Raw genomic sequence first — 26,661 nt, forward strand, 5'->3', positions numbered from 1 at the left:
TGTCATCAGTTTTGCATGTTTACAAAGACCAGCTTCTACTCATGGTATTATTTGCTACAGCCTCTAGCTCTGATTTCTAAAGCAGAAGCAGTTTTGTGCCCTGACATTGAAAGTGTTGCACAGGTTACAGCACAGCAGTGGATCAGAACACTGAATAGCTTCAAAATAAAAGTTGTCAACAGAGTTCATAATGTTTTCCTGGACTGACTTCAACCAAAGAGTGCTTTGCAAACCTATATGGCTTAATTATTATTAGCCCCTGCTTTACAGATGGGTTACTGTCTCCTAGGAAGACCACACAAACAGAAACTAATAATCTGATGGTCCCTTGCAGTCCTTTTTTCTGATTGCTGAATCCTGGTTCCTACTGATGAGCACAGTACTGTGGCTTGATGCAATCAATGGTCCTGTAATTAGGAAGACGTGCGATATCCTGGAAAACAGATACATCTTGTCTGAAGAGGTTTCTCTCAGGGGTGTCACTGAATTTAATTCACATCATCTGAAATCTCCCTGAGTCTAGCCTGAATTTGAGACCATAGATACCTTTATCTGCAGAGCTTCATCAATTGCTCTCATCAGTCATTGCAGTAGGAGTTACGTCCACGCAGGGGTGTCAGCACTTGGCTTGTGATAAGATGCAGCAAGGAAGTAAAATGAGGTGCAGTTATTGGCTGATAATAGGGCTCTGGACAATATATAATTGTAGTGTGGCCAAATGAAATATGTTCTGTGAGAATGGGTTACTGTCCAGCACTTAATGTAAATGTTTTTGAAGTGCTGGTAGATCTACTCTATAAAATATTCAAAGCCTGTGCAAGGAATGCTAATCCATATTAGCCTCCAGGAGAAGAAAAAAAAGAAAAAAAAAAAATGTTAAAGACTGGGAACATGTTATGAGCGTGGGAGGAAAAATTGGTTTTCACCAATATTGTTTCCTAGATTGAGAGTCGTCTGTTCTGCCTCCGTAGTTTTCCTCAAACTTTCAGGCTCAACTGCTCTTTCTCAACACTGAATCTGTCATCTCAGGTCAAACCAACATCCACCTTATCATCCTGAGCCCCATTTAAAGGGGCTCATCAGGGTGTGCTGATGAATAATTTTCTTGCACAGAATATGCACAGAATAATTTTGCCTGCAGTAACCTTCCTCTGTTTTGTCAGTGTGACCGCTACAATGTGTGCATCCTGACACACAATAATAATGGTTCATGTTTAAACAAGTTGCACCAGGCTCCTAAAAAGAGTGTGTAACTGCATATTCTTCATCAACTTAAGCCCATATGGAACCAGAGACCACAGAGGCCATGAACTGCATGAAAATAGACATATTTGCTCTTGCGGGAGAGGGCTTTTACCTGAGGACTAATGATCACATCCAAGAGTGAGAAGATTTTGTTTCTTCCAGCCCCTTACAAATTAAATTGGTAAATTTGAAGTCAGGTTAGACAATATTGCTAATACAGTCAGACAGCTGCTTTCTCTGGAGTGGAACCACCATCAGTAGAAAGAAGTTAAGGGAAGTTTTGGGTTTAGAATGCAAGGTTTTGTTTCATTAAAAGGAATTGAAAAATGCAAAATTATTCCGACTATTGCAATTATGCCAAAAAAACTGTGTTTCTAAAAATGCATAGAATCTGCAATACTGTCAGTAATACGAAGCTGCTTTCTCCAGCTAGGGTAAATTGAGAGAGTTGGAGTGCTAGTCTCTTCTGTATCTGTTACACTGGCATAGCTTCATTGACTGCAGCAATTATTCCTGATTGACATCTAAATGAATTAGAAACGTGAACTGCACATATTAACCACACTTGAATTATTGTGCTGTGCTAAACAACAAACCTGGAAAGACTTTTTTTAACTCCATGAACCATTTTGGTGTTTCTTGAAAAGCTTTAGACCATGAGCTGAATTTATAAAATCCCATATGTGATGACACATCAGCTATGGTAGCATGTAATTAGCTTTATTTCATCCGAGACATCTTATTTCAAGGTAGCATTATCTAAGTGGATTTTGACCATTTTTTAAAAGTTTTTACTTTCTGGATGTGTGCAGCCTCTGCAAATATCTGAAAATGGACACTGTGGGCAGACAATCGTGTTGTGAGTTCAGATGCCTACAGCTTTTTTCCTCTGAAACTGAGCACTATGTCATACATCAGTCCAAATACATGCCCATAAGACATGTGTCCCTGTGTCTATACAGAGAGGCTGGTGCCCTGGACAAAATATGTCAACCCTACACGTGGCAGCCACGGTGTGACTGTAGTCTCTAGCATCAGCAGGTCTGGGCTGCAGAGCACAGGTGGTCTGAAGTCTGAGGAGAGGAACCAGCTCTCCTACACTGCAGAGTTAACTCAACATTAGCTGGAATGGTGTCCCTCTCTGGAGTCCATCCCCACACACAGGATTCCCCGCTTTGGCTGAGAGGGGGCTGTGACCTTAAGTCAACTGGCCGATGGAGCCCCACATCTGGCAGCAGTCCCAGCATCCAGCCATGGGACACACTAATCCCTTCCTCCAGCCAGGCTGGTTAACACTGCCTGTCATTCCATGCTATCGCATGACTAAACACCACGTTAACTCTCCAGGACAGACTTTGTGCTGTCCTGGGAAACTCCTGCTCCCAGAAAGCCCTGGCAGGGTGAGAGGGCCTCATTGCTGGGCTGTGACAAGAGATCTTGAGCTTGAGGTGACATCTGTCCTACCACAGGTACAGCACCAGGTGGTGCCAAGCTCCTCTGCCATCCACAACACCACCCTGTCTTCTAGCACTGCTCCTTGCCCGAGGGTTGGCAAAGGGGAGGAAAACACTGCGCTTCCATTTCTCCCCTGAGCACCTTTGGGTCCCCTTGCCAGCTTCTGCTACCCTGGATCCCTCAGGTTCAGTCTGACATCATCTTACGCATTGAGGTCCTGCTCAGCAGATGGACTCCTTGGCTAGGATCTGAGCTTTGCCCCTGTATAGGATATCTTCTGTATTTCTCTTCTTGGTGAAATAAAAGGTATTTGTTGTCTTGCTGTTTTCCATCTGACCCATAATTTATGATAGACCATAGACAGTTAGACTGGGTCCTTAGGACTCTTAAACCTCTATGGTAAAGAAAATAAATCAAACCTATTAGACTGCCCACTTAAAATTAGCTACAACAATTTGAAGAAATATATTTAAACAACAGAAGAAAATTTAACATATAGGAATTCTTTTTTCTTTTTGTTTTTTAAACATACATTCACCAAAACAATTTTTTAAGTGTTGTGCATTTGGGGCAAAAAATAATTTTCTTTTTAAAAAGAGAATTAGAAAAAAAGTTGATGGATTTCCTTTTGGCATTTTTTAAATTACAGGTTCTGATGTTCATTCTTAAATATAGTTTTAGTTTATAAACAGATCCCATTTTTAAAGGATTAAGTCTAACAAGGATTAAATAGGTCAAGATGAAGCTTCTGCTTCATAACAAAAGTAAACAGCATGTTTCCAGTATAAATAATTTTTTAAAATTTTACTTGACAAAAATCCCTGAACATTTTCTGTATGTTATCAACTGAATTAATTTCCCTGTCTTCCTTTCTGTTTTTTCAATGATGAAACTGAAAAATCATCTATGTGCTGAGCTGTACTGAACAGATCAATGCATACCTTGGTTTTTGATTGGGTTTTTTTGGTTGGGTTTTGTTTTTTTTCTTTTCACACACGTACCTAGCAGAAAGGCAAGGATTAAACAAGGTGTCTCTCTCTAATTTCACGTCTCATGCACAATCTCCGTTGTTTCTATAGGATGTTAGTCTGGATTAGGAAAGTAGGAATTTGTACAGCAAGCCTAATGGATGAAGGAAGCTTTTGAAACTGAAAATGTTGACAGTGTTCTGGACCATTTTCATACCTTGTATCAGAATGTGTCTGTAGAGCCATCACCTCACAAAGAGATTTTTGTGGTTTATACCTGGAGGTGTCACTTGAATCAGTGACACTACCTGGGAAGAAGTTAAGATGTTTTTAAAATGACATAGATGTGTATTTTAATATGAGCTACATATAATAGAGGAACTAAATAATAGAAGTGGCATGCTGAGAAGCCTTGTTTTTATTGAGTTTTCTCTCTCTCTCTGAAGAAACATTTAAGGTATTTACTTCTTTAAGATTTTATGATAGGGAGTTCAATTTGGGGAAACGTGCCAACCAACTTCGGGTTCTAAATCAATTTTCAGTCCTTGCAACTTCAGCTCCACAGATCTATGTCTGAATAACAGGCCCCAACACACTGCACAACCTAAATGGAAATATATTCAAAGCTGACAGTTCCTGCTAGCTTACAGCCACAGGCTTGTCAGATTGAACTGGAAATCTGACCCAAGCATACTCAAAATTCATCCCATGTTCTCCTAATGCTGCCTGATGATTTTTGCCTGGCAGCAGGTTTTATTAGAAGGGGCTTTCTTAAAGTATGAGAAGTAGCTCCAAGCCATATCAATAACAGTAATTATTTCAATGTTTCTTTGTTGCTAGATAGAACCCAGACCCCTGGAACTGTGGAAAAATTAGTAATTTTGTGTCAAGTCAGCATGAAATTGCTTTGGATTTCTCACAGAAAGGAGCCTTGTGTAAAATAATGTTTAAGATTCAATGAAACACTTTGTTCAGTCCAAAACAAAATGTTGGGTTTTTTTTTCACGTGGGGGCGTTTTTATTCTTGCAAAACGAATGTGGGTCAGTCCTGTTTAGCAATTCTTGTTTCAAAAGATGATAGAATATCTTTCCATACTTTCCCAAACCTTTTCATGGGAAGGGAAGGTGGGAGGTGCGTGTGAAACTTGAACAAATTCAACTTCATTTGTAAATACTTTCCTTTCATCTGAAATTGCTTAATTTTTAGACGAATAAACATTTCTTCCAAACTGTTTCAGTCAACTCTATTTGGAGTCAATATGAGGTGCAAGCATTCATCATTCTGCCAATTGCAGTGAAGCCCCATGACTGGTGGCCCTGTGGGGGTAACCTGGGCTATCCATGATGTGTATGTGGCAGGCATACTGGAGGGCTGCTAATTGCTTGACTAAAGCTGTTTTCCTGAGGTTTGGGTTGAAATGAATGAGCAGCTCTGAAAGTCTGGTGGTATAAGGAAAGAAGAGCAAGTTTTCTTAGGGCTTCCTCATACCCATCTCATGGACTCATAGACTCATTCCTACAGAAGCTGACAGGGGAATGAGTATCTAAGGAACAAAGGACAACTTCAGGCTTTGCTATTTTTGTTTTGCTTACAATGGACTAGACCTTATTTCAGGCTAAAAATCTGGCCATGAGGAGCTCACTGTGTCAAGGTCGGAAGTAAACAACCACAGGAGATTTCTCTGTCAAGTTTATAAAGTATCAATAGCATTTCTTGGATGTTATTTAAACAGCTAGCTACCTTGTTAGATGAATTTAGCAAAGCACCTCCCACGTGGCAGAACTGCAGGAGAAAATACAAATCTTCCCTCCTTTCAAGTTGGAGGGGTTTTTGAAACAAATTTAGCTCAAGCAGCTACACTTTGGTGGGGAATGAGCACCAGGTGTCATGGACCACACCTCTTCTTAGGGCAGGATGGCTGGAGGCAGCTGACCGGGAGTCAGCTCATGGCTGATGAGCAAGTTCCCATCAAAGCCACACAATCTAAAAATTTCAGACATATCAATGAGGATCTGCAGTTTCACCCCATTGCATTGAGATGAGCTAAGCTAGGCAGCTGGTGCAAAGCAACATGTGTTGGCTTTATTTTCTGATTTTGCCAACCAGCGTCTTAGCCAATTTATTTATATATAAAAATAATGCTGATGCTCAGAAGAATCAGTTAATACTCTCTCAAAGGTTCATAATAAACAACATTTGTACCTTTTTTCCCCAAATGATTTATTAAGCACTGTTTCTGTAGCTTTTTATATATCCTGGAAGTCTCTGAGGTTGACAAGAGAAAGGGCTGAAAACCAATTCTACCAGAAACTATTCTTGTCTTTCTCTAATGGCTTATAGATCTTGCTATTTCCATAAATGCTCTTTGAAGGGAAACTATGTGGGATTTTAATGATTTTTTGAGTTCATGGGGGTGTCACTTGCTTTGATGTATGCCAAATACAAAACAACATTATGACTGAAGGCAACAATCAATGGGGTTTAAGGTGAATGGCAAGTACCATGATTAGGAATACACTTGTCTTGGGGTTATTGCACCCTGAACGCAGCAGTAGCATTGAGCTACCACTCTTCTGCATCTAAGGAAAAGTCTCTTTATTGTATTTTAGTGGGCATATTAAAGATGCATTATGCTTTTATAAGTAAGATATTTTTTGCCCATTGGTGACATGTTACTTATTACCTCAAGCTTAAAAGGATTGCTTGGGGACAGTGATTGTACTCAAATCTAACTTATAGCCAGATTTTCACAAGCCATTTGACAGGGAAAAAAAAATCATCTGGAGTTATCTGGCTAAGGGACAGAAAAGATCTAGCAGTGTTTTACTGTTGCAATATTCAAGATAAACCTGAGTTGTAACATGTGGGAGAAGCTCTAAGGCAAAATCATATTGGGACTGATTCTTGAAGAATATGCTGTGAGGAAATAATCAGGTTAAGGTTTCTCTTTCAGTCTGATTTCTGGTGGTGAGGGATTCCATCTCTTATTTGCAGCCTGTCCCTTTGCAGTATGCCACCAGTGTTTGCAGCCTACTCCCAGACCAGCCATACCTGCCATTCCACTGGGTACCACTGCACCATATAGTCACTTCTTCCAGCCTAGATCTGTCCACGTGTGTTCACATTCCTGTGCAAAACACATCTGCTATTTAAACCTAAGCTTATTATTTCATTTTTGATATTGCAGTTGTGAGCCAGGACTTGGAGGACTGTGCAAAAAAAGCAGTGCAAAACCAGACAGTGCCTACAGTCTACAGAGAGCCGGATGTTTCAGTTCCCTGACACAGAAGGTGAAACTTTGGGAAAAAATACTATCTTGCTAAAGTTACTATTTTTGTTGAAACATATCCTCCCCTATTAGGTTTCCATGTATCAGGAACATCCAGACTGGTTGACAGCCTCAGTTCTTTCAAAGTATCCTGCAGCGGTTTTGTCTTTATCAAAGGGTTAGATGTAACTAGATCAGAGGACATATATCCCTAACAGGACAAACAGAACAAATGGAGGAGAGAGGGTGAGTACGGGTTTCAGCCAAATGTGCATAGCCAGGCTGGCCTTTAAAGTGGGTGCAAATAGCCACCGAGAAAGCAATTGTTGCAGCCACAAACAGAAAATTTTCAAGACAGTTGTTGTGATTACCTACTAAATATAATTCCTTTACAAATGTAACCAATGGAGAAACCTATACAGACTGATAAGCAGAAGTGTTAAATGCCACCTCAGATCAAATCACTGAGCCAAAAAGAGGTTTTTCTATTCGTGTCAGAAGGGAAATATGCCTTATTGCTCTTGGCTAAGAATCAAGAAATGGTTTTTTTACATGAGGTTTCTGGCTGTAAGGGGTATACTGGAAAGACCAGTATCTGTAATTGGTTTGGGGCTACATAAAGAGATATTCTTGAAGTTCACTTTGACTAGCAAATTATTTGAGTATTTAATCTTCATGGACCCTTGCTAAAAAGAGAACACTGATCTTTTTGTATAGAGGAGAAAAAGTATTTTCACTCATTATATGCAGGTGGATCAGCTGTTACCATGTCCATTGGAGGACAGAAAATTGCTTCTAACTGGAAGAATTAACTAAATTTGGGCTGTGATTTATGACTTCTCACTATGGTCCTAAAACACTGCTGACATGGCATATAACCAAGCTGAACTGATTGATCCATTAGTAACCCAGAACTCTCAACCCAAGGAAAAGCACTGATTACATGAAGGGACTAAAAAGGTAGCCCAGTGATTGCATCAGCACTGACATCCTTTCCAGCAGATCCTGAGAAAAGGTGAAGTTTGTCATCTTTATGTGATAGCTTTTTATGCAGGTGGCACCCAATGCATCCTCCTCCTGTTTATGTATTATAATAGATGCCGCTGGATTCCTGCTGTATCATGTATTCTCACGAGGCTCTGTACTGCCTGCTTGAATTTCAGTCACTGAAATGATTACGGGCCCTTGATCTCTGCCGGAGCTGAGAATTGAATACTGCCAGGAAAAATCAGCTGCATATTTCATTTCCATTTCTTTTAATATCCCTTGCATTCAGCCCATTCATAGTTTAATCACGCCACAGTGCTACAGGCTTGAGGGGAAGAGGGAAGCAAAGAGAAGCCTAGTTGTGAACAGGTGATGGGCAGAAGATCCTCACATGAAAAAAATGTCCTTCTTTTTGTCTGCATTTTGTGACACTTGTGTTGATTCTGAGCTTGGAGTATGTAGGCTGTTTTTTCCACACATACAAGAGTGTATGTCTGAAGGCTCCACAGGTGCTGGGCTTTGGGTGAGCTGCCCCCGTGGCTTGGCTCACTGGAGCTCTGGAGGCAAGCTGCAGGGTGAGGCCAGGCACGACAAGGCCTGTTCTCATGTGGTATGACACAAATTCATTGCACAGGCCCAAACCTGTGTGGCTTTGACATCCAACTTCAGCTGGGAGACAGCCGAAGTCCTGTGAAGAGGCATAAGAAAAAAAGGAGTAAGCGTTGACTGCCCTGTTAAGGAGAAGAGCACTGACATGCCATTAGAAGTGTCCCCGCCTCACAAAAGAAAAATATTCAAGAGACAGTGCTGGGACCATGATGGGATGGAACAGAATTTGGAAAGAAGGAGACCAGTCACTGTGTTGTGGAAGGACACCCACCGAGACCAATTGTCTCTGAAGGGTGCCTTCTTATCCGGGCAGTCTGGGACAGCAGAGTTGCTGAGCTGGAGCTGGCAAGCCAACATTGTACCAAACAACTCCAGGTGACTCTCACGCCTGGATGCTCACAACTGCAGGGAATAAGGAAACTGAAGCCTCTGTCCTCCTTCCTCAGCGTCTGCAATGCCCACTTGAGAATGACACCCAAGCTGGGACAGGGCCGAGCAAAGCTGAACAGCTGCTGGACAGAGCACATTAAGCTTCCCATTGGTATGTACACTTTTGAGAAGTACATTAGCTTGGATAACATCATTACTGAGGGAGAGTTTTTTGGTCCTTATACCTTGTCCATAAGCAGCAGTTTCCACCTTCTAATTTTCATGAAGTCCCACTCATACTTGGGAACTTGCAAGGAGACTCTTGGGACAAATGGTGCAGATGACCAGAAAGACTGTACCCAAGGTGGGAGGTGTTGGCTGAGACCTACTGCCAGTTGCTGTCCCTGACTCCAGCTATCTTTGTGGCAGGACCTGACTGCAGCAGCAAGACCTGTACATGCGCTCTTCCACCAAAAACATCCATTTTTGTACCAGAGACAGAATGCCCATTGGAGTGTAACAGCATGTTGTCACTGTCAGTCACTGCAGCAAAGTTTAACTGATGGGCCAAGAGGGGAAAGGCTCCATCTTCTGCACTTGCAGGTGAGCTTAGACAGACAGATCTGTGTTAGTTGCTGCAACAATACTTCACATTGCAATGGCTCTGAAGAAACTCTGATAAAGATCCTGCAGATTAACTGCTCCTCTGCAAGTGTTTGCTGCCACTGACCCATGTGCAGGATCAATCCTGGGTGCCAGCTGCCATATGAAAGCACAGATTTGTGAGACAGCTCCACAGCGGATGGAGTCTGTATGAATTACTGACATGCTTCACAAACTGATGCAGAGATGGCTGGCATTTATGAGAAGCTCTAGAATAGAGACCAAAGTGATTCCCTAATACAGAAGTTTCCCCGCCCTTAGTTTAGGCAGGCCTTGGTGATTCTGCTGTCACCTCCTCTTGTTCCCCACTCCACTTCCCTCTCCCACAGGCAACCTGCAGCACCCAAAGCCTTGCAGTGGGATGAGGTGGAGGGAGGAGATGAGGCATCACCTATTTGGTGACACCGCACCTTTTGCTCTCCTATCCCCACATCTGACAGTGTTGTTTGTGCCTCTCGGCACTTCTTTAATAAAAGGCAGCACTCTGGGCCCAGGCTCAAGGAATAGGAAATTTGACAAACAGGGAATAATCCCATTTACTGTGCTTCTCCCCTCAGCACAAGTGACGTGTGGAGGAGACACAGCAGTACCACTTCCTGAGGCAAGTGATTTCCCTGGGCACATCCAGCAGGGATCCCCATCACCTCTATACCCCCTATCCCAGGGAGGACATCATGCTTTTGGGGGGCTCTGAGATGACAGGAAAGCAGACAATCACACAGGATGGTACTCTGACTAGTGATTTTATATTAAATAAATGAGATGTATTGTTGCAGGTGCCAGAGGTGATCCACGCTCACATGCTCTTCTCACAATGCGGATTATTATGGGGTTTGATGTTCTTTTTATTTCTATGGGGATTAGAAGCCCTTATAATGGCCTGGCTTCGCACTGTGGTATTTGCGGTACAGAACCAGAATGAAGACAGTCCCTGCACAAAGGGGCATCTAAAACTGGGGCAGGAGCACTTGGTTCAAGCATGTCAGGGATGGTCTTGTTCTTCCATGGCAGTGATGCTGAGGAGCAGTGGGTTGGCCAGCAAGACCTGGAGCTGGGGCTGTTCAGAGACAGAAAATGGAGCTTTTCTGTGGGAGGTGGGTTTGCTCCTGCCCAGGGGTGGACACTTAGCAGTGGTTCATTCTTTCCTTCTTCTTTCATTGCCAAAGGCATACACCAAGCTCTTCTGGGGAGCTATACATGAGTATAACTCAATACAGGGCCCCAAGTGAGCAGCAGCACACTTGGCTTAAAGTTATCCCTGTTATGGCCAGAGACAGGCATCTGGGATCGGTGGACAGATGATCTGATCATGTGTGGAAATCTCATTGTGCCCCAACTACAGTGCTCTGTTTCACTGTAATAAAAAGTAATTTGATCAAATGTTTTTGCACATTATTCTTCTGTTAGAATAATTATTTGGTGTGTGCCAGCTGCAGAAGTCCTTGCACCTCTCCCTCTGCAGTGGCTGGGAGTGGCTTCTCACACTCTTCTGCTTCTGGATGCTGGAGAAGCTCCTGCACCAGCAACTGCTGTGCTTATGCAACAGGTAATAGAAGAGAGAAACATTATCTTTTATTTCAAGGTGCACATGAGTTAATTTATGTCCAAAATTTAAAACAGAGAGTATGCAAATAAAAGAAACTTGAAAACGGTTCTCCTACCTGTTCTTATTCACTCTGGGGTACAGAATACCTGGGGTGTAGGTCCTCTCAATTTAAACTCTGGGATAAATTAAACACAAGCAAAGTAACAAGTGAGGTGCAGCTACCTCACCATACTCTTCCCCAGCGGTTTCATGAGGGGAAGACAAAACTACGCCTCACTTAAAATCACTATAAACACTTGGAATATTGCAGACGGATCTTATTTTTTCTAAATTAATAGCACACTACAATGCATCCATTTAGTGAAGGTGCAGAGTTTTGACTCACTGCCGTAGAACTAAGGTTTAGGTTTTTGCCTGCAGCTTTTCCTCCACCCAACCAAAGGGAGCACAATCCTGAATAAGGGTGGCCTATGGTGCAGGGTGATTGTTCCTAATTGCATGTTGATAGGCGATGAGCACAAAATGTACCACCACCCTGCTCCTGCAGCTGATCTCTTCAAAACAAAAAGCTCAAGTTGCTTATTATATCTCAGAGAAGTTTGCTCTTCTTCTCAGAGGGAAAATAATTTATGGTCTAACTGGTCTGAGCACTAAATCCGAGTAATGAGGATCCAGCCAGAGATTCCTATTAAAGGGTTAGTATCCATCATAATTGGCTGATGGGGTGTTTTGAAACTCCATTAATCACCCTGCTGGCAGCAAGCAAATTAGAAACTCTGTGTTCTGCCGCTGACTTCCCATTTCAGCGAGCAAGTTAAATACAAAGCATGTGTTACTGGCATCAGCGATTTCAAAAGTGGGTGTTTCTTTGGATGTAAATGGTACATAATAATGTTCCACCTTTGACTGAAACTAGGGCACGCCCTGCCATGAGGTTCTCATCATCTAATTACACTTACTCAATCTGAACTCAGCAGTATCATGCAACTCGGGTTCTGTCTACCTGCCAGATTAACTCTTCAGCTTGTCTCGACACAAAAGCCATACCCCAGGAAAGCAGAGCTGCCTGTCAGGGCACTGTGATGGGAAGGGCTGAGCCAGCCACACTGCCTGTCCCGTGGCTGCTGCCCCATCAGCCATGCCTCTCTGCTTCCTCACCCATTACAGTTACTGTGAAGAAGGGGGGTCAGTCACTTGCAGGAGCCCTGTGTTTCATGCAGACTTGATAGGAGCAGTGCCATGGGGCTGATGCACACTTGATGCCAGTTGCTGCAGTAACCACCCTTGAGCATCGTATCTTGGGTTTATCCACATGAGCGAAAGTAAAATGAAATAAAAGTCTCTTGCCAGCTCTAGCAGGACATCTTGTATAGATAAGAGACCAGTCTGTGCTCCAGGCCTGCTCCACACAGTCTCTGTGCTCAGGCCCTCAGCAGCTCTCTCTACAAATAAATAATACTCCCCAGAGACCATTTTTGGACTCTGAGGACAAGTGAGGTGTCACTGTTTGTTGCTTGCACTGCCAAATTTCAGTCCCCAAAACAGTCCGGATCATCTCTGGTTTATGCTCTCCCCAGCTGTTGCCTTGTAGGGTACTAGCTGTCATGGGCCAAAATCACGCCACTCAGTGACGGTATGGACAGTCAGAGGCCAGAGTCAGTGCTCATGCCCTGACCCTGCTGTGGTGACACTTCCCCAGGGATGGGTGTGCAAAGGAGGTGGGTGCAGAGGCAGTGCCCTCTCCTGTGGTGCGGTACTCATCTTCACTTCATTTTGCTTTTGTAATGTAACCTAAAAACTCTCCAGGGTAAAGGTATGGAGAGGTATAGGCATGGCTCTTCTCAGCTCCACCCTAAATATTCAAGAGGTGCCTTGGGCACACTGCTCTGAGCTGCATGCCTACCTGGGGATGAAGGAAAAAATGCTCCTAATCCACCTCTCTCACACACACTGATAATGGATCTTCCAGAAAGCCCTGCTCTTGCTCTCAGGGCTTTTTTTTTTTTTTTTTTTTTTTTCCAGCAGTTTGGGATGCTGGAGAGGAGAGAAAAGCCCAAAAGAGAACAATGCGTGTCTCATGACCATGGATGACATTTCAACTGATAAGGCTCTCCACTCTGGTTTTCATCTTGTATTTCAGCTGTTATTTATGAAGCTGATGAAAACTGCGGTGCATACAGTGAGCAGGCAAATTCTCCAGAGATTTCCTTCCCTCTTAATGATTCTTGGTGAGTAAATTGCCTTCTCACTGAAAGACCCTTGTCCTGGCACACAGGAGGAGAGTGTTCCGCCTGCTGTGCGCAGTGGTGTTGCTGGCCACATATGAAATAAGATAGCATACACAAGTTTAGCCCCTCCACCTCACTGTTCCTATCCCCTAAGGAGGGAAAGATCTTTTCAGAAAGGTGTGAGGCTCTTGGATCATCTCAGTTTTAGCCACATAATTACCATAATAATGCTTCATAATTACATCTTGCATCTTTCATCTCTATATTTCAGCTGAAGTTATGAATGTTTAATTACACAAGTTTCATAGGTACCTTTTGGGGCAGGTCAGCATTCAGATGATACCAGTTTTCATGAGGTGTTTGCAGGCACATATAATCACAGGGAAAATCAGCCCTGCAGAAGGGTACAGGAGTAACCTCAGCTAAGCCAAGGTGGTCTGGTCTGTGCACAGCCTCATCTGCCCTGCAGAGCCTGAACTGATGTAACTGCATGTCCAGTGCAGGGGTTTACTCTTCAACTCTCAAAGTGTCATCCATCAAAGTAGGAGCCAAACTCCGCTTCCCTCTTGTCACACCTCGGCTACAATCCTGGCATTCACCAAATGCTGTCTGGCACTGGTGGGATTCCCAAATGCATAGGGAGAGGAGTGTCAGGGACTGCAATGTCAAGCAAGTGATCTGCCAAGCCTGCTGTGCCTCTGAAGCTCATCAGAGTGCATTGGCCAAGCGTAACACTGAAGGTGCTTCTCCTGCAGAATTAAGTCCCCCGTGTTAAATGGCAAACCATGAATAGGCCTTTCTTTTTTCCTGCTGCACACCTGTTTGCAGCAATTTTCAGGCCCTTATGACAAAGGACTGTCACTGCTGTCACTTCTGTGTCTCTTTTGTTTTTCACCTCTCGGCTGAAAAAGAGTTGTTGCTATAGTCATTTCCACTACCTGGGAAGGTACCATAACTTTGCCCACGAAAAATCCTTTGCTTGGCATACACTGCATCCACACTGGAGCAGAGTGGGGCATCAGACAGCAGGTCTGTATCAGGATGGCCAAGCAAGACTGACAGGCCTAATTTGTATCCTCTGGAGAGAGAAAGATCCTGTGTTGTTTTTTGATTTATTTTTCCTGCAAGTTCGTATGCATTATGAGAAAGGAGAGTTCATGTCAAATATTTGGTGGCATTTTTAATATGAAAGAATTAATGAGCCCACTTTGTCATCTGCTCTGTAGCACGCAGTGAGTGAAGAGAGAGCCAGCTTGCTCATTACACTGATCACTGGGGTGTAAAGAGCTCAGAAGAAATGGCAGGGCTGCCTTACCTTCCTGGGCATAGGCAGAACCTTACTGGTGTGCACTGCAGAAGTGCTCAGGGCTTTAAATCTGGAATGTACTGCATCCATTTCAGCAAAGGCCCAGCTGCAGCAAGCAGGCACTCAACCAAAGAAGGTGCTTTGATTACCATATGATGAAAGTTAAGCCCTGATGCCTCTTGACCCCTAGCCATGAGCTGGCAACTGTGACACTTGGAGAAACCTGCTGCAAAGAAACTGGGAACTTGCACTGGCAGAGAAGAATTTACTTACACAGATAGGTAAAAATGTAATGCAATGAATAATGAAACAGAGGTAATGGCATGCAGAAATCATGGGCAACAGTGACACAGAAGTAATTACTTGTGTGATTATATGGATATGAGCAAGAGAGAGAAAACATTCATTTTTAAAACTGAAGATTGACGGTAAGGGATGTGCATAGGTGGGCTGCCTACTAGGAAAGAAATCCTACCTGACAAAACTCAGAGACTAAGTATCCGGAGAGATCTCAGAACATCTGCAAATGGAATTTTCAGCACAGATGGACACCCATTCCTAAACCCCAGGGTGAGCCAGAGCCCTCCCTATAATCTTCTTTCTTCCTATCTCAACAGCAATATAAAGTTATTTTAATCTATCTGGGAAGTTCTATCACTTTTAATTTCAAAAAATCTACAGCTATAAAGGTCATCAGTATTACTGTTGATATGACACAACTTTGAACTATACAAAGTTATATTATCTTGTATGTGGTGACAAATTCATCTACTGGCCATTTGTGACAAGGCAATCTTGCTAAACAGTGCCCACGGAAATCTTGGGGCTTACTTCTTAATCTTCTCACCTCCAATGGTTTTTTTTGGTCATCTTATTTCCTCTATCATAACTAAAACTCAGGTGGGAAAATATTGTCTATATATTTATTCTAGTTTTGCTAAACCACAGTTTACATACAACTTCTAAAGCCGTGTTTAATTATCTTCAATAAACAAGTATCTTAACAGGCTTAATCTGTCTCGTGTATTTAATATACTATAGCCTACTGCAACAGTTAAGATTAAATCATGTTTGCATGCAGCAGCAGAAAACATTTCCTTGCTAGAGTCGAAACCACTGGTAGGAGAGAAGTCAGAGCTGGACTCCTGGTAGTAATGCCATTTTACAGACTAACTCAGAGGTACTGGTTGTGGTCTGAAAAAGCAATCTCAAGCAGCCATGCCCCATTGACAGCTGCTTCTTAAACAACAGGAGGCCTTGCAGGCAGCTGGCTGACTGCCTGCGGGGACATGCCTGAAGGTGTCCTGCTCAGGCGCTTATGTCCAGGGTCCCTCGGGCTCCCAGGGTCCTCCCGTAAGGCCCAAGCCAATGTTTTTACCACCCTACTCGCAGTTCTGAGATCTACTACCACACCCAACACTTTGCTCTTTCCAAATGTAAACATGCATTTTTCACACGAACACACAGTAATAATCAAGCCCAGGAAAGGGCATTTAATTCCATTAGCAGGAAGCATTTGTGCTCACATCCTGCTCTCTGTTCTACCAATAACAGCATTTCTGACATTTGTCCGTATACTCTGAACCAAGATTACACTGAGCAATGGCTGGGGTCTCTCGTCATGACAGCAATACTTGTTTCCTTCTCTTTCAGTAAGAACAGGCACATTTTAAGAAGGAATGTAAACACCACGCAACATGTTTTGTGCTTTTCAGATATTCCTACACTAGGGCATCTATGTCATGCCTCTGTTAGATAGTAGTGCAGGGCAGTAAGTGGATCTGCTGGCCTGAACCACTGATGCTGAAGATCCAGTGATCACATTAGACATCCTGATGTCTTTATGCTAAGATTAAGCAGAGGCCTAGCCATTGGCAGCAGGAGTGCATTTTACTGCTTAGTTTCATCTGAAAGAGGTCTCATGCGCCCTGAGACCTCTCTGCAGTGTAAACCAAAGAGCAGGCAGCGGTCACGATCAGGAGATTTGCTTCGAAAGCACATGCCTGACCAGGATTAAAATATTTAGGTGCATCTGTAGATTTAGGCTAAAGCTAACCTGGAAACCAGGACTGGATCTAAATCAGGACTTGGCCCCACCTCCAATTTTAGTGTTGAGAGGCCGGGAGCATGAAGAAGACATCAGAAACTGCCTGACTAGTGTTTTCAGAGTACTCGTGAAAATTACTGAGATGTACTGAAAAAATATTGTAAAGACATTTTCAATAATTTTTGCAAAAAATACCAGCTCTGTTCTTATTTGTGAACTTACTAGGTAGGCTCGCTACCTGTTCCCTTCAGTATAAATAACCGAGCTCTGAGTTCAGTTCAACTACTTCATGGAGCTAGCCCAGACCTGTGTTTAGTGGGCAGAGAGGCTCAGTCAAAGCTCCTTGTATGACTGTCACGTGCACTCTTACAGCTTCTTTGCTTTACACCAGAACATGGGATAACTTCACAGATTTTATGGATCCCCAGCATTTCTGTTACTGCCCGGTTAATGGATTGCAGCCATTAATTTGAAATTGAATCTGCCTCATTCTAACGCTACTCCTATACATTTTAAATATACTTCAAAGTTCATTAATGAGCTTCAGCAGCCTTAATAAACCCAGGCTGTGCCATAACTACAAATGTCTAAATCACTCACTCTGAGTAGTTCAGATCTTTGCATTCAAGTGCAGATACTCAAAGGCATACTGCTGCATATGGACGCAACCACACACATTCATACTCATTTCTAGGGCTGCTCTCACAGTACTAACAAACAGGATGAACTCTGAGCCATGAAGTTGTTTTAGTGGAAACACAGATGAAATCATCTTTCACCTCCAGGTCACCAGTGTGATTCCATCAGAAAACAGGACTGCTGACTGAAAGTTTTCAGTTGGACACTGAGAGCTTAAGAAACCCCATGATCTCAGCACAGCTGTTAATAGAAAGCAAACCTAGCACTAACTCATGTCACTTTTGGCAGCCACAGCAGAAAGGCCAAACTCCCAAATCAGCATGGGGGCTGCACGGCTCTTTTAGCCCAGAGGTGGCTCCACGGTGGATAGTGCATTATCCTGGCAGGGTGGAGTTTGGAAAAACTTGTATGGCAAACCTTTGGACTATCCCTGTCCCTGGGTTAAGAGGAGGTCACTTTTCATCTCATTCTGTAGGGTCCCTATTTATAGAAAAGGAAAAATATAGGAAAGGATAGTCAAAAGAGCTACTTGCAACTTTTATTGCGTGTATGAGAACAAGCTGAATTCTGAAATAAGTGTTTGAACCTCCTGGGGCTGGATCTGAAACTTATTTATTTCATTCAATCTGTGTTCAGGTAGAAATTCCCAGTGACCTGACTAGGAACCACGTCTCTGCAAGAGCTAAGGACTTATAAAAGTCTTCAGAGTCCAGACCCTTCACAACAAAGTTTGCCTTCACATTCCGCTGATAAGGTGCCTGAGACACATTCTCTCATTCATTCTGCTGATGTGCAAAAAATATTCCTCTTCTTTGGACTAATCCATCCACACTGTTTTGCTTGAAAAACAGGGCAAAAATTAAATGTCCATTCTTCTGCTTACTAGTGTTGTGCAGAAGAAGAGAGATCGACTGCTTCTGCTGCTCACAGAAGTATAAAGATGTAAAGCTACCGATTTGTAATGATGATGCAGGCACAAGGAGTATGAGTTTGGAATTCCAGCCTCTCCAAGAGTCTGCTCAAAGTACAGGTGCCAGCAGTTTTCTTCAGCTGGCTGAACGGAAAGTTGAAAACAAATGTGACAACCTTTCCCTGCCAAGGGAGGGAAGATAAGTGTTAGAGAGATGCGTTATTCAACAGGGAGTTTATTTTCATGCCACATTCAGATCTGGGCACCTAGTTATCACAAATGTGACAAAACAAAGGGTACTGGAACATGGAAGAAAGGAGCCTGCAAAGAAGTCAGTGAGAAGGATTGGAAGAGCTAAATCTACAGAGTTAGGGAGTAGGATGGGAATCAAGGTCTATGAATTTTTTGAGTGCTAGAATGAGGAAGGACTGATCTCTTACAGCTGTGCAGCTCAAGGCTGGTGATACCCTTGGGTAGCTAACACGCAAGCCACTGAATAGTTATGTTTCCATAACATCTGAAAGAAATTTTTCTGCACTTATAAGGGCCCTTTCTAAAGTGTAGTCAATGATAGCTAATAGGGAGTGAGCTCATGCTGCAGCTTCAACTCAGCACTCTTGTCATTTTCTCAGAAGTGAGTTTCCATAAAACCTGTGAAAACTTAATATTTTAATCTATTAAATGCATTTGAAACTGGCCAGTCAGTTCAAAACTCTGTAGAGGGAGACACACATACACACAAAACAAGGCACAGCCTATCTTGTTTCTGAAGAAAATGAGGTTAAAAGAACTTCAGGATGTGAAAATTAAAATTCTAAGTCATGAAGCACCAAGAGTCTTTGGTTTCCCTGTTAGGACATAGGATTTGAGACATCTTGGCCATGCGCTGAACGATGTTGCCATTCACAAATAGGTCTCCTTCCAACCCTGATGGAGTAGCAGTATTAAACACCAGCCAGGCAGGCTGGCAGCAAAGTCTTGTGGCTTTTATTTTATTTTATTTTTTTTAAATTGGTTGGAAACAGAAGTGCTGAGGTACTAACAGGCTGACTCCTGTTCTTATCTCTGCTATCAGAGTGGTTCCAAAGAATGTTTATCAATATGGTGATAGGCGCTTTATATATATAAATATAAATATATATATATAAATATATATATTGGTTGCATTATTCCTTGACCCAGCACAGCCCTCACTCAAGCAGCAGTTACCATTATGTGGCTGATAATGTGCAGCTGAGTTTATTTAGGCTTCATACCTTAAAGGAAGGTCTTTTACATATTAAGAGAGGGAGAGAGTTTGCCTGTGTGTGAAGCTAGAAGAGTGAAGAGGTTGTTTAATAGCTAACCTGTTTGATCAATGTGAGTTGTACTATGAGCACATTGTTTGGGGAACTCTTGTGGAGGGAATGCTGCAAACAACTTGTAAAAGACTGGGCTTTAATGTGGGTTAAGCCCTCTGTAAGAGGGAGGGGTTGGTATTCATGGGTGAGCCTGTAATGAATGTGCCTGTCTGATGCTGGCCTTGTTGAAGGCCAATTCAGACGATGAATAACTTTTGTTAAAGTGAATGGCAATGTAATTGCTTCCTGAGGAAAAGTGTTTGTGTGGGTGGTGGGAAGGGTGGAGGTGATGATCTCAAATAGGACAAGTAAATGGTAGCTCTGCTCTGTTGTCCAAGTCAACAGGCTTGCAATGAAGTTAAAAAAGGGAGTGATTGGGCTAGCTCGGAATCTTCCCAGCAGTTAGAGACATTGCATTAAAATAAGTAGGCAATTTTCAAATGTGGTTGTTAGTCTCCAGTGCTCAGGCCCCCTGCAGCTGCAGAAAGGTTGGGAGGTGGCAGGGTGAGGGAAAGAAGTGCATGACATCTTAGGGCAGCTGATTTAATGGGGCGAATGCAGCTTTGCCAGTTCATCAACTCAACAGGTATTCAGTGTTCGTTGACTCACCCGAGAGGAGCGTTAGCAATAGGTGTCAGGCAAAGCAGTAACACCATGCTGCATTTGGATACCTTTTCACCTGTGTAGACCCCTGGTGAACTCAGGTGGCTGGAACAAGTCACTAGTATGCTTTCTTTATTGGGTTTTGGTATTGACTTGAACTGGACGAGTTAAAGTCATAGTAGCAACTTCATGCTTGAATGTGCCTTCTTTTTTTATTAATATATGTATAAATGGGCCACAAGAACTATAGGACTACTCTTAGCTGCTTCTCTCAACAAACTGGCTCTTCCAACCCAATATTACTTCCTCCTGCATCCCTTTATCTCTATTCTTTGTTCTTTCTACCTCATCTAGATCATTTTAAAGCCATACTCAACCCTTGCTAAGATAAAGGAAATGTCTTCCAGTGGCCATCAATGGGAAGGGTACTGTACTTCATGGGAGAGTTACCTTATGCAATACTGCATTTGTTCTGGGGGTTTTTTTGCAGCTTCCCCCATGGATAACTATCCCCAAAATGGAAGATACTTTTTTTGCAATGAGATGTTGCTCTGCTCCACCATCCTGAGTGGATTTTGTTCATCTCTGCTGCCAGTCACTTCTGGGCTTGAGTGCTCCTTGCTGCCTGACAGGAAATCCTTCAGATACTGTAACACAGGTGTTGGTGATGCACAAACTGCTTCTTAAAAACATGGAGAGGGGGAAACTCACACAGGAAAAGAAAAATAAGTAGTAACTGGGTCTTTACTGGAGTCTTTTCTCGCATACAGTTCAAGAAATTGGATCTGAACAAGTGATCTTCCTCTATCAATTCAGGAGAAGATGGAAGTGAATCCAAGGCCCCTGTATGCTTTGCTGGTTCCTCTTGTATAAATCACTTGACTAGCCTCTATAAAAGCATTATGCTTGCCTCTACCTTCTGTAGACATCACACCTTAGGGCTGCACTGCTGGAAGAACATGCACCTTCCTCATGCACACAAAACTCTGTCCTTAACTCCCACAGACATACGTGGACATATATTGTGCTTTCAGGCAGGGAAATACATTTCTGGCCTCAGGCACCCAGGGGTACCAAATTGCTGACAGGGTGACTCAGCCCACAAGATACTTGACCAGAAAGCCCAGCAGGGCCCAGCACATATGATAAGATTCCTGCCTGTCACGGCAGTGTTTCTTTTGGACTGTTTTCTTCACTGTCAGTTAGGGGAAGCTAAGTAAATAGGCCTCAAGCAGAGTCCAGCTCATGCAAGGGCTGGCAGCTCTGATAACCATGCTCGCTCTCACAACTCATACACAGAAAGCCTTTCTCTACATGTTGTCCAGTCATTTCCACTGTAGCCATGGGAGAATAAAGTCTCTGCCATGTTAGCCTGCCGACGTTTGATAGGCACCTTGCACTGAAGCATACGCCGGATGTGTGATTGCAAGGATGATGCTGGGTGATAGGACTAAGAAAGTTGGAAGATATTTTGAGGACACCCCATTGGAAGTAAGAGGGTAGTGATGTTGCTGCAGCTCCTGGGAATACACTGGAATAGAAAACTCCTCTCTGGTGCAGGGAGGAGTGTATGACAGGCTGGACAGGGCAGGGAAGGTGTATCTGCACTATGCACTGCTGCTCCAGAGCTGCAAGCAGGAGAGCCATCCATGGTGATGTTTCACCCAGGCTGCTGAGGTCTGTGGAGCAAGAAGCCCTCATGTGACTGCATTGCTCCCAGCACCCAGGCTGCTGTCTGCATCCAGCACTTCCTGCTCGTGCTGCAGGCATGCTCTGGAAAAGGTAACATCAGGAAGGCTCAGTCAGCTGTGGTGTCCTCAGAATCCTCAACTCATCACAATGAAAACAAAAGATGGTGGAGTGTTCACCTGTTCATCCTCTTATCTCCAGTGATAACAGCTCTTTCAAAATACGCAGGAAGCTTCAGGCTGCTGACTGAACCATCCTTTCTCTCCTTCACTCCTCTCTAGGTTTTAACTATGCCTATGTTTGAGATATTCTAGGTGAATAGCCGATGACAGTGACTCCCTGGCACCTTGTTAACCAGTGAAAGCCTGCAGTAGCCTACAGTATACTGGTATTTGGAGAGGGGTGGAAGCATGGCTGGCAAAAGAGTCGCTAGGTAGTCTTCACCAACAGTATATTTTGGGAGGCTCAGAAGATGCAAGAGAAGGGTCTGCTTCATATGGTGCCTTGGTAAAGTGCATACCACTGCCACATGTTGTAAACCTTTAGCATCTAGTATGTAAGTCCAGAAAACAATTGGAGAAACATAGGATGAAGGGATGATGGGAGGAACCCAAATACAAAGAAAGTGCCTTGGGTTCTGGAAATCCCAGAGCCCCAGTCTGAGTTTGAGAGAACATGCACAGAAAGTATCTCTGCTCATCTTGTTCCTGTCTAGGTATGTACAATTGCTGTGTAAGATACTGACTGGACATTTGGCTATTCTTATATTACGTTTTTGTGTAAATACAGCTGCCTTTGAATGGCAAAATCCATTCAAAGAAGGTGACAGCCTAAATACAGTGGGTGTTTCTATTTTCCCAAGGTATTGAGAATTTGAGCCAGAGAGGGGAGAAAAGCTGAGCTTTCCTTTGCCCTGCATATGTAATTGCTGAGTACAGTAACCTAATGAAAAGAACCAGTGCAGGAGTTTAGAAGGATTAGCAACCTTAAATGCTGAACCACGTGAACCACGAAATGCTGAAAACTCTTCACAATCTCACCAGAACAGCACGTCTCTGGCTCTCCTGGAGGAAACCTCCTGGGCTGTCTGAAAGCAAATCCTGGAAATTCCTGTGTGCTTAACAAACAGGCCTGCTCACAACGTGCCATCCTGCTTGTTCAGAGGGTGTTGGAGATAGGGAGTGGTAGATACTGAAGTCATTTGGGTGAAATAACATACCTGGCATTTGTGGGGGGCTGATGTTGCAGCCAATCCCCTTTACCCAAGCATTCAGGCAAGGGACGCGCCATGATCCGGCCCAGATACGCTGTGCAAGTGATCTGGCAGCCTGTGTTGATGGACTTTTGTGACCCTGCTGAGGATAAGGCAGGGCTGCGAGGCTCACACCCAGGGCCCCAGGAAAGCCACAATCACATAGCTGAAGGAGTTTTGGACCCTCCTCTCCTCAATACCAAAGCAGCACATACAGAGAGATTGGGACATGCATGGTCTGGGCTACATACTAAGCTTCAAATTGGCCTTAGTTTAATGGAAGTTTGAGATGTGAAAGGAAGGGTCAAATCCAGAAAAGTAGGTTTAGAAACCTACCGACCATTTTTTTTTCACGCACCATTAACCGCACCATTTTTTTTCAAGATCGCAATCTTCTAATTTCAGAGTGGAACCGTGCCTGGAGACATCCAGCTTTCTGAATTGAGGGCTAATGTTAGGCTGGGCATATAGTGTTAGGCTGATACATCCCTCTCCATCTGTTGTGCTCTCTGCTGCCTTCGAGGGGTGGATAGGAAAATTGGCAGAATTCCTCTAGACTGAAAGAATGAAGACTTTAAAATGAAGGCACAGAGCAAGAAGTTGCTTTATTTGTACTCTGTTTGTAATCTCTAGGTAACCCCTTCACTGCTTGCACAAAAGCAGCAGGCTGACGTGCCATATTACCACCATAGTGGTGTGGGAGCTGCAGCATCAGCTGTCACAGCAGAATTATTTTGTGGTTTCTCTGAGACCACAGGCTCTTCAGTGCTCCCTCTGGTTGTTTCTGGGGCTTGAATCAGAAATCCTAGTACATCCTCATGTGAAGTGAGGAGATGGAGGTAAGTGGATATGACGAGAAGAGCAAAGATCAAAACCAGCCCTGAAACCTGCCCCCTGCCTCAAAGAGAAGACCAGTTATCCTAACTGAGTGGGCATGTCCCTAGGAGCCTGGAGGACAGGTCACAGAAGCTCACAGCTGGAGCCTGAGTCATCTCAGAAGCAATTCCTTCATCTGTTTGCTGTATTACCTGTAAATGAGATATCTTCTACAAGGCTCGTACAACACGTTGGGGTTTGTGGTAGTCAGCTATAGGGCACATCTCATGCTGCATTTAGAGACTAATTTTAACAATAATGCACCTCATTAAAGCAGTTGGCATGTTCTGTGTTTTGTAGGACGTGTTTGTTGCTATACAGGCGTAATGTATTTATCTGAAGGGAGCATATTTTTTGTGTAGCTTTTCTTCTGCACCGTAGCAATGTTGCTGACACTTAGTGCCTAGGCCCATTTTGTATGCATCAAATTTCTCAGTGATTAATTTCTCTGCAGCCCGTAGAGGAGCCAGGACATAACGCACCAGGCTGTGGAGGCTCCTGAAATGGAGCTGTGTGAGAAGAGCTCCTGCAGTGGTGTTCCTTCAGGGCTTTTACTTGGACATTGCAACTAGAGGAAGAGGGGTTGAATGCTTTGCTTATGCTGTCCAGGCTACATATTCTGAAGTCTAGCCACAACTCATGGGGCTGTTTGAAGACCAGCTTCTTAATCACTGGAAGAAGCTTTATAAAAATGTTCTTTTGACTAAAGACCCTGAAGGTATAAGGTATTATTATGATGCTATGTAATCACAGAGATTGAACTGAAGGTATTTAACTGCAGTGGCTGTAAAACAACTGAAATTATACTTGACCCCCTCTTTGGAACAATGCTTTTAGGCATTGCTTTTAGATTAATAAGGCAAGCAATGCTTACATCCTTACTGTCTTTCCTGAGGTTTTTCTCCAATATGTCTAATGGAGTTTTCACAATGCAGCCAGATTGGCAGGTATAAGGAATTCTAGAAATTATGCCCCTAAATTCCTTGTACTTCTTTCCAGCTGAGTATCTCTAGGATCAAAGTAAACATGATAAAAACTGTCTGTAAATGACGTTCTATGGAATGACATACAGAGAATCTGGCATGACAAAAAAATTATCAAAGAATAAATGGTTTTCCCAGTAAATCTGGGCCAAGACAGAGTCCCAAATAAACTCTTACTGACAAACTCCTTCATGTGCATGTTTACAGGTTACTTATTCAGTCACAGGTGGAGAAATTCATGTGGTCTCCTTAGGAGAATTAATAAAGGACCAACCAAAGAGGCTTGTTAATTTAGTCTAGATGCTAATCTGAACTTTGGTTGAACCTACTTGCTCAAGTAATCTACCCATCGAACTCCAGGAGAAGAGACTTTTTCTCATGTACAGCCAGCCTAACAAAAATGTAAGCTAACCACTAACTGAGATGGTTATGGAGAAGAAGTTTTCCCGTGGGCAGTTTGTGTGGGTGTGTGTGGAGAAGCAAGCAGACACCTAAACATTGTCTCTTTATTAGGGGAGTTCCTTGTCCGGTTCCCTGTGCCATGGGATGGGCAGCTGGAAGCACCCAGTCACAAGCATGTCCCACAGCAAATGGGGGTGCCAGGGTGCCTCCTTTCTCTTGGTCAATGTGCTCCTGCTTGTGCACTTCAGCTTCTCTTGGGTTAGACAGTAACTAAGCAGAGATTTATGTATAGACCACCTGTGCCTTGCTCAGTCTCACTGAGGCACCATTTAATGGATCTGACTTAGTTCCCCAAAGTGATCCAGAGACACCTTCCTGCCTGAGGCCAAATTGCTAGATGGAAGTGCCAGAGTGGCCAAGGTCAGGAACTAGTCCTTGTGCCCAAAACTTTCCTTCCCCACCAGTCGCAATGCTCCTCCTCGAGCAGCAGGTAAAGCTAGGAAGTGTTTCTGGGGTTTGCCCAGTACCAGGTGATGCAGGTGATACGGCCAAAGCCTATGTCAGATCAGACTCCTAGCCCTGCGTGTCTCCCATAGGAACATTATTCATTTGCTATACGAATAATAAACTGAGCCTCTTACAGTGTAGTCCTGCATCTTACATGTGAAACTCCCATTGATGGCAATAAGACTCAAAAGGCAGGGTCAGAACTACCTATTTGACTTTGAGAATTGGTCACAGACAATATGACAGGTGTCACTCCTCCCTGGTGTTAAAGGTGGTGGAATAATTTGCTGATGAATTCTTGGAATAGTTTTGATGAATCTTGCAAAGACATGTTTAAATAAAATGTTAGATACACTTTTCCTTAAGGTTTGCAGAGACATCGTGATTATTTTTCTCTCAGTTATAAGTCTAAGAACAATCCATTACTCCGTCATCCTTGGCAGGAAGGGAAGCAATATACTGGCTTCAGAGGCTAGTGAGTTACCTGTTTATTTTGAAATAAATGTTTATCTGTGCTATTCCTGACACAGCATCAGTTTTCCTGTTCCACCCTTACCATTTAATGTAAGGTCATGCACTTTTGTCCTAGTTAACTCAAGTCCTGTAACCATGTAAGTTTGTGACATTTTATTTCTTTTTTTTTTTTTTTTTTTTTAGGTCAGACCAGCCTCATCTGGCTGTTTCAGTAAATAGGCACCTGACTGAAAGCCACTCATCTTCACATACATCAGGCATATGAGGCAATGGGAGTTGTTCAGTTGTTTGCCC

General features: G+C 43.3%; 1 long non-coding RNA gene across 3 annotated transcripts in view; it reads right to left on the reverse strand.

Annotated features, from left to right (window-relative positions):
• LOC141956277 (uncharacterized) overlaps positions 1–26,661 on the reverse strand; it is an 89,860-nt gene that overhangs the window by 60,382 nt on the left and 2,817 nt on the right. The gene's annotated exons all lie outside the window — the stretch shown is intronic.

This window comes from Athene noctua, chromosome 1 (assembly GCF_965140245.1).
Source record: "Athene noctua chromosome 1, bAthNoc1.hap1.1, whole genome shotgun sequence".
Classification (NCBI taxonomy): domain Eukaryota; kingdom Metazoa; phylum Chordata; class Aves; order Strigiformes; family Strigidae; genus Athene; species Athene noctua.